This window comes from Ictidomys tridecemlineatus, chromosome 8 (assembly GCF_052094955.1).
Source record: "Ictidomys tridecemlineatus isolate mIctTri1 chromosome 8, mIctTri1.hap1, whole genome shotgun sequence".
Lineage (NCBI taxonomy): Eukaryota > Metazoa > Chordata > Mammalia > Rodentia > Sciuridae > Ictidomys > Ictidomys tridecemlineatus.
The window spans coordinates 16,309,500-16,318,250 of record NC_135484.1 but is presented as its reverse complement, the minus strand read 5'-3'; the positions used below and the strand labels follow the sequence as shown (position 1 = coordinate 16,318,250).

Here is an 8,751-nt window from a genome sequence, read left to right as displayed (position 1 = left end):
ACATCCCTTTTGCGGTTTTGAGGCATATAAGGAGTGCCCTTGCGATTGTTTGGGGCTGATCAGGGGAACAGCTTTATGTTCTGGTCAGCCGCCACCGGTGTGCTTCAATAGAGGCTTGATTCGATTATACGTGAGTGGTCTGGAAGACAGTTTATGAAACCCTGGGACAAAGTTTTAACTATAACATAAGGAAGTACTGTTAGTTGCGGAGCAGGCTGAACAAATTTTAGCTGAGGGGCAGGCTGAACTCTCAACCCTCACCTGTCTGGTTCCCACTCTTCATTAGCCCTTCCTTTTGGGATGATTATTTGGCACCTTTTCCCTTTATTTCCTCTTGTTGTTTTTTAATTTGAAACCCACACCTAGCCAATGCCCAATCTGCTTGAAGGCAGAAGATGACACCCTTAGCAACTACAGTGTGACCCAATCATTGTACACCAACAAGACAGCTAGCACAGAAAAGGGCTATAAAAACCTTCTCCTGCTGGGCCTTCTCTCTCTCTCTCCTCTTTTTCTCCGAGTCAATCAGACACCGCTGCAATAAAGATCCCTTGATTGCTCCGAGTGTCATGATTCCTTTCACCATGAATAGGTATAAACCTGTCTAAGAGAAAGACAATTTACTGTAACACAATCTTACCTTTGAATGGTTTTGCTGGATTATTATACAATTCGGAAGTTGAAGTAGGCCTGTCAGGGCTAAAGTATATGAAGGATCCTGTATGGACGGGCACTTAGAAAGATCAGGGTTCTCAACCATCAGGAACTAAGCAGAAGGTGCCAAAGGCGTTGCTGCTGGTGTGCAAGGATAGCAAGACACCAGAGGAAAGGGTCAAAAGATTTCAGTCTTTAAACCCAGAGCTGGCACACCTAGCACTGTTCCTTATCCTGGATCAGCTGCAGGTCATCTCACAGTGGGTCACGGACACCAGCACTAAACCTGGGGGAAAATCACAGAAAACTGCCTGGGCTCTAGAACAATAGCCAAAGAGAGCCTGGCCTCTGTCCTGCCTTTCTGCCCCTTTTGTTCTGGTATGTGTGTGTGGGTGGAGGTGGCTGGCTACAAAGGATGTGGCAGTACGTCCCAGCTCTGTCAGTTTATGTCTTGGGGACAGGAATAGCTCCACTGTTAAGAGCTGACAGGGCAACCATTTGGCCAGGGGATATTCATCACTGGGACAAGTGGTTCTTGCTACAACACTATCCCATAAACTAAAAGCCTGGGGAGTCTGGCAGGACAAATAACTGCACCCAGAAAAGAAAAAGACAGAAACTAAGGACAGCCTGTATTTCATAGGCAGCCTCTGCAAAGGGCTCTTCAAGAACCCCTAAAGAGAAAAATGGAAAGGGCTTCTTGCATTGCATATTAGTCTACCTAGTATAAGAAAAGGCCCAAAAGGAGCCTCTGGGTACAAGTGACAGTGGGGAACTCACTTAAAGTTGATGGCATTGTGATAGTGTTCATGGAGACAGGTGAGGCTCAAAAATGTCATTGAAAGCAACACAGGAGAAAAAAGGTTAAATCATAATTTTCGTATATGTTGGATTGTCCAACCCTCTCCTGGGATGAAATTTGTTGTGTAAATTAAATGCACAGATAATATTCATAAGGATTGTTTCAGAATATGAATTTTAAAAAGGTTCCAAAACTAGTAAAGATAAAAGAAAATTACAAGTATAGAAATATATTTTAGTATGAAAAATTAGAAGGTAAGAGAAATGTTTCTGAATGAGAAAATATTTTGTCTGGTAAAGTAATATTTTTATGCTAACGTCCAAGATTAAAGATGACAAAACTAAGGATTTAATGTTGTGAATGTCTAAGTGAGTTGCAGAAAGTTTGGGGAAGGTAAATCTCAAAAATTTTGTATATGTGTTTAAATTGGCTATAATTTAACTATCAAGATAATTTTGTTCTATTTGTTGGGCTTGTGGAAACTAAATCTTAAAGTAATTAGGGTTTGTATCTGTTTGAAAGTCTGAAATAATTACTTTGTAACTGGTTAAACAAATAACTGTTACTTAAACCTACCAATATAGATGACACCCTAAGTATATGTCACTAGGTATATGTATGCATTATACCTAGTCACATATACTGAGAACTATGGCTATCTAAGCCTTGTCTAAGTGTTATGTAAAAATTTATAAAATGAGGGGTTGGGGTTGTAGCTTAGCAGTAGAGCAGAGACCCTGGGTTCTTTCCTGAGCACCACATAAAAACAAACAAACAAATAAACAAACAAACAAACAAAATAAAGGTATTGTGTCTAACTACAACTGAAAATAAGTATTTTTTTAAAAGTTTATAAAATGAAAGTATATGCAAGTTTACTGGCAAGAAAACCACTAAGTGCTCTCTTTTATACATTGTATCTGACATTGAAGGACCATGCTCTCAATTGAAGACCTGTCTTATATATGTTTGCTTTGAGTAAGTCAATTTCTTATCATTAACCCTGTTTCCAAAATGTATAAGAAATTTAAGGCTATTGATTTTGTTAATACATGCAGACCTGTGATTACTGTTACCATACACTCTGGATTCTAAATTGCACTTTAAAGTTAAACTTAGTTGAATGCAAAGCTTTGCCAAGTTGGTGTTCTCCAAACTAAAATTATGTGTAGCAAAATCTCTGATTTGTATAAAAATAACAAATTTGGTTGGTATTTATTCATGTCATTTGAGGTTTTATAGCTGGATCAAGTAACATGTTGAATAAGTTATATACACAATTTGGTGTTAATCTTCACACTGGAATTGGAATTTAAATACATTTTTGGAAGCTAATAATGAGAGCCTGATCTGTTTAAAGGTGAAATTGTAAAACAAGGAAGCATTTTGCTGTTTTTTTTTTCCCAAAAAGAAAGTTAAAATTTCTCTTAGTCTTTTGGTTAATTTATGTTTCAGATGTAATGTTGTATTGTGTTATTTGTCAGGATCCTCACCTTACCTGAAATAAGAGTCTGCATCCCACCTTACTACATGTTAGAATGGCTGCAAAATAGGCTAGACTTGAGATCATTTAGAGTTGTGATAGGTGGGATTATCTAGAGTTTGATGACAGTTCCAGTCCGGTGGGTGCCAGACTGGTTGGCTGGGCAAGTTGATAGAAAGATGCCCTCACACCCTCTTGCAACCTTCTGACCAGCTCCATCTGTTCCCGGACACTTCAGAACTAGTGGTGCTGGAAAACTTGGCTCTCTCCAGCATCTCCAACCAATGCTTCCCCCAGGCAAAATGCCCCTAGTCTGTGAAGTTTCACAGGATTGCCTGGACATGAATGACCCATGCAGACCCAGTCACTATCTGACAGATAAGGATGTAAGATACCCCAGGCTCAGCCATGTTGCAGTCCCAGGATCTCAACACCATTTCACCTTGCAGAGAGACCATGAGGGATGTGCTCAAAGGAGGGACCCTGCAAAGAATTGGCAAGATAGTGGCCACCAGCACTCCCAGCAGGAGGACCTTAGGGCAGCCAAACCCTAGGCACCCTGGCACGGGACCTCCAGGTCTTGGCTGGCGTCCCCAGACAGAGTTGGCTGCACCATGAGGTGGTGGTGGCAGCAAACCTGCAAGCATCCTGCCCCCCATCCCCCAGGCACTGGCCAGTGTCTCAAGATGGAGATGGCTGTGTGCAATCAAACCTACAGGCAACTTGGCAATGGACCTCTGGGTGTGGGTGGAAGCAGCAGGACTACTAATTGAAAGTGAGGTCAGGTTGAGGTTATTGCGGTTAAAACAACAACAACAACAAAAAATCACTATCAAGGGTGAAGTTCACTGGGGTAAAATCTCATACCTTAAGCACAAGAACATTTGTTTTGAGCCAGGAAAATGTTTGAGATTGCAATCTAGACTACCTGTTAAGAGTGATCTTTACATTCTACTTATATGAACCAATTTAGCAGAATCACTGGTTTTTGTTTTGTTTTGTTTTGTTTTTTACTCTATAATATGAAGGAAGTATAAAATATCATTCATTCTCTACCAAGATTTTTTGGTCAGAGTTCTGCAGGGAATCAGAACCAAGAGACTTATTGTAGAAATTGGCTTATGGGTTATGGAGCCAAGAAATTTTAGTGTTTGTCTGCAGGCAGGAGAATCAGGAAAGCAAGGGGTATAATTCGGTTTGAACCAAAGACCTGGGACTGAGGGCTGATAGTCCTGATCTGAGTCATGGAGACTAAGAAATAGTGAAGGTTTGTCATATCCCAGAACCAGGAAAGATGGACATCTCAGATCATGCAGAGGAATTTGCCCTTCCTTTGACTTTTGGTTTTGTTGAGCCCCTGAAAGGACTGGATGATGCCTGCTTTTACTAAGAGGGGAGACTTTGCTCAGTCTACTGCTTTGAGAGCAAATCTTTGCCAGAATCACTCTCAGAACATCACCTAGAAATAATGTTTTACCAGCTATCAGGGTATTCCTTAGGCAGTTGTGTTGACACATAAAATTAACCACCACATTCATTGCATTAAAAAACTGTCAACTTGGGCTGGGGATGTGGCTCAAGCGGTAGCGCGCTCGCCTGGCATGTGTGCGGCCCAGGTTCGATCCTCAGCACCACCCGCAAACAAAGATGTTGTGTCTGCCGAAAACTAAAATAAATAAATAAATATTAAAAAATTTTCTCTCTCTCTCTTTAAAAAAAAATGTCAACTCATTAAAAATTGTTTAAAAAACAGAGATGTTTATTTAAGTACAACAAAACATATAAAGAGTCCCTGAAGTTAAAAATGAAGTCTGCCATGGTATTTTACAAACAATATTGCTTGCACCATCAAGGTTGTTAGCTTTCCATCACTGTGAGGAAACTACTGAAGACGGTAAACTAAAGGAGGAAAGATTAACTTCTGGCTCACTGTTTCAGAATTTTTAGTCCAAGTTTGGTTGACTGAATTGCTTTAGGATCTGAGATAAGGCAGAATATCCTGGCAGTAGGATCTGTGGCAAAAGAGACTGCTCCCTTTATGGTAGCAATGGTAAATAATTTATTCTTTTTGAAAGTAGAGACAAGGGGGGAGAGAGAGACAGAGAAGAGAGGAAAGAGAGGGAGGAAGGGGCCTGGGACACAAAGAGCCCTTCAGAGAGTGACCCAATTCCTGTCCTCATAAAGTTTTCCTCACTTCTCAATAGCACCAGAGTCAATGAATACATGGATCTTTGGGGGACACCCCAGTTCTAAATGATAACAAAGGTCAACTCAAGGTGCAGAGAAATATTTGATTACACAAACCAAGATGGAAACTGTTGAGATTTCTTGTTCCAATAGCCAGAAGCCAAGTGTACATTTCCACAGGTTAGCGAAGGACATGGCTTATCACGTTAACAAAAAGTGCAGAATTGAACTATCACAAAACACAATAAAAAGCTCAAAGTTGGCTTTTCTGCCCGTGGATGCAGCAGAAAAAGCATCGTTAAAGTCTCTCTTCCTGCTGCCATCATGTCTGAATCAGTGTCCTCTAAAGAGCCCGAACAGCTGTGGAAGCTATTCATTGGAGGGCTGAGCTTTGAAACAACTGATGAAAGTCTGAGAAGCCATTTTGAGCAATGGGGAGCACTCACGGACTGTGTGATTGCGAGACACCCAAACACCAAGCGCTCCAGAGGCTTTGGATTTGTCACTTGTGCCACTGTGGAGGAAGTGGATGCAGCCATGAATGCAAGACCACACAAGGTAGATAAAAGAGTTGTGGAACCAAAGAGAGCTGTCTCAAGAGAAGATTCTCAAAGACCGGGGACCCACTTAACTGTGAAAAAGATCTTTGTTGGTGGCATTAAAGAAGTCACCAAAGAACATCAATTACGAGATTATTTTGAACAGTATGGGAAAACTTAAGTTATTGAAATCATGACTGACCAAGGCATTGGGAAAAAAAGGGGGCTTTGCTTTTGTAACTTTTGATGACCATGACTCTGTGGATAAGATTGTCATTCAGAAATACCAATACTGTGAATGGCTACAACCATGAAGTGAGGAAAGCCCTGTCAAAGCAAGAAATGGCTGGTGCCTCATCTAGTGGTTCTGGAAACTGGTGGTGATCGTGGAGGTGGTTTTGATGGAAATGACAATTTTGGTCATGGAGGGAACTTCAGGGGTAATGGTGGCTTTGGTGGCAGCCATGATGGTGGTGGATATGGTGGCAGTGGGGATGGCTACAATGGATTTGGTAATGATGGAAGCAATTTTGGAGGTGGTGGAAGCTACAATGATTCTGGGAGTTATAACAATCAGTCATCAAATTTTGGACCCACGAAGGGTGGAAACTTTGGAGGCAGAAGCTCTGGAACTTATGGTGGTGGAGGCCAATATTTGCCAAACCATGAAACCATGATGGTAATGGCGGTTCCAGCAGCAGCAGTAGCCATGGCAGTGGCAGAAGGTTTTAATACTGCCAGGAAACAAAGCTTAGCAGGAGAGGAGAGCCAGAGAAGTGACAGGGAAGCTAAAGGTTATAACAGATTTGTGAACTCAGCCAAGCAGTGTTGGCAGGGCCTAGCTGCTACAAAGAAGACATGGTTTAGACAATACTCATATGTATGGGCAAAAAACTCAAGGGCTATACTTGCGACTAATTGTATAACAGGTTATTTTTAGTTTCTGTTCTGTGAAAAGTTCAAAGCATTCCACAAAGGGTATTAATCTACTTTGTTTTGGGCACCCATGCTGTTGATTGCTAAATGTAATAGTCTGTCATGACGCTGAATAAATGTCTTAAAAAAAAAAAAAAGCTCAAAGTTGAAGTTGCAGGATCTTCATGAGGGTCATCATATCCTGGGGTAGCAGGAATCAATGGGTGGCAAAGAAAAGGTGGGTGTGGCTGCTGCAATGGACAGGAGAGTGAAAGCAGCTATCAGAATAGTCCACCTCTTGCAAAAGAGGGTATAGGCCCATTGTGTCCCTAAAAGTGAAATACCTGAGTGTCTTCTAAATCCTGACTGGATGTGAATAAGCAAAAGAACCATATATAAATTAGGGGTTTGTTTGAGCCATTAAAGCACAGAAGCCACTTTTCTGGGAACTCCTGGGTGAAATTTCCCAGTTCATGCTGGCCCTTGTCTTGGCTCATAGCTTTAGGACCAAACAACCTATTTACTTCAAGATCCCTGCAACACCAAGAAACAAGCACCGAAACAAGCCTCCTACCACATTGAAAACTATCTACTGACCCCCTTGATTTGTACCACGATAAATAAGACAAGCATGGGCCTATTCTTTGTTAAAAGTCAGACCCCTCTGATCAGCTCAATGGGTCACACTTACCTTTGAAAATATATAACCCTTGTCTTTTTGACTTTACTTCTTGATATATTATTTTCATAGCTTTTGGTGACCTTCACCCTTGTGAGACGGGCATGGTAACCATTACACTATGGTGATCTTCTACTCAAAGCCTGAATCCCTTTAAAGCTAACAAGCTACAATTCATTGCTTCATCAATAGCCTTCACGATAGGAACTCTCTCATTCTCTCAACAACTAAACTGTTGATAACTAAAGTTAAATGAGAAAAATTCCAAAGTTAATAAAGAACATTCTAATTATGCTTTTTAATGGATTATTTTTTGTTTGTTAGGGATGATGCTAAGAGTAGGTCTGACAATTATTAGGACAAGAAGCTGGCAATCTGAAATAATTTATTTAAGTGTTCTCATAATTGTCAGATTTCAATGTGGCTTATCCATCAAAGCAGGCCTGCCTTGTCATTAAATCATATAAATGTTTTATTGGTTCTAACGTAATTCCTAAACAGGTTAAATCAAATAAAAGCTTTGATAAGTATTTGTACCACTCCATACAACCTTTGGAGCTCCACTTACAGAAAGTTATAAAAATTCTTTTATTTGTCTGATTTGTAAATGTGTGCACATAATGCTTATATTATATCTATATTACATGATATTAAAATTGACTTATAAATAAATAAGCATGATCATAATTTAAAATTAACATAAAAAATGGACCCCAAATAGCTTTAATTTACTTGATTTAAAAAGTTTCAATTGAAATAGGATTGAGAGTTAAAAATAAAGATATCTTTAAAATTATTAATTCAAAAATTTCCAGCTGGTTAAATAATTAACTTGCGGGGCTGGGGCTGGGGTTCAGTGATAGAATGCTCCCCTAGCACATTCAAGGCGCTGGGTTCAATCCTTAGCACCACATAAAAATAAATAAATAAAATACAGATATTAAAATAATAATAATAATAAAGTTATTAATCCCTATGATATTTAAAATTTATATCTATTTGCTTCTAACAATTTTCTTTAACAGGAAAAAGATAATTAATACTGTTATCTACATTTGTTTGATGTCTTGGATCTTACAGTTAAGAATAAATACATTTAAGGTAAAGGGGAGTAATTATATGTCTTTATTAAAAGAGGTACTTATTGATTTGCAAGGTTAGAGTGCTAGAATGTCATCCATTGGGTGCTAAAATATCATCTACTAAATATAAAAACATCAGACCCTATTAACTAAAATATACTTAAACATTAGATGTGTTTGTAATTTGGTTAACATAAAAAAAGATCTAAAATTCCTTTATTCTCTATGTCCTCATGAGAACCAAGGAGCTGGGAGTTAAACTTCTATCAGGTATGATTTACATAGAAAGGTTTAAGAAAAATTTCACCCAGTAAAGTGAAAGGCTATAAATGTCTCAGTAAATTAAAACAAAGTATGTACAAAATAATTTTCAAAATGTTTACATATAGCTAAATTAGTTACATGAAATT

General features: G+C 39.2%; 1 pseudogene; it reads left to right on the top strand.

The window, feature by feature from the left end:
- Positions 1-5,450: 5,450 nt before the first annotated feature.
- LOC144366002 (heterogeneous nuclear ribonucleoprotein A1-like) lies at positions 5,451-6,576 on the top strand (annotated as a pseudogene).
- Positions 6,577-8,751: the final 2,175 nt, after the last annotated feature.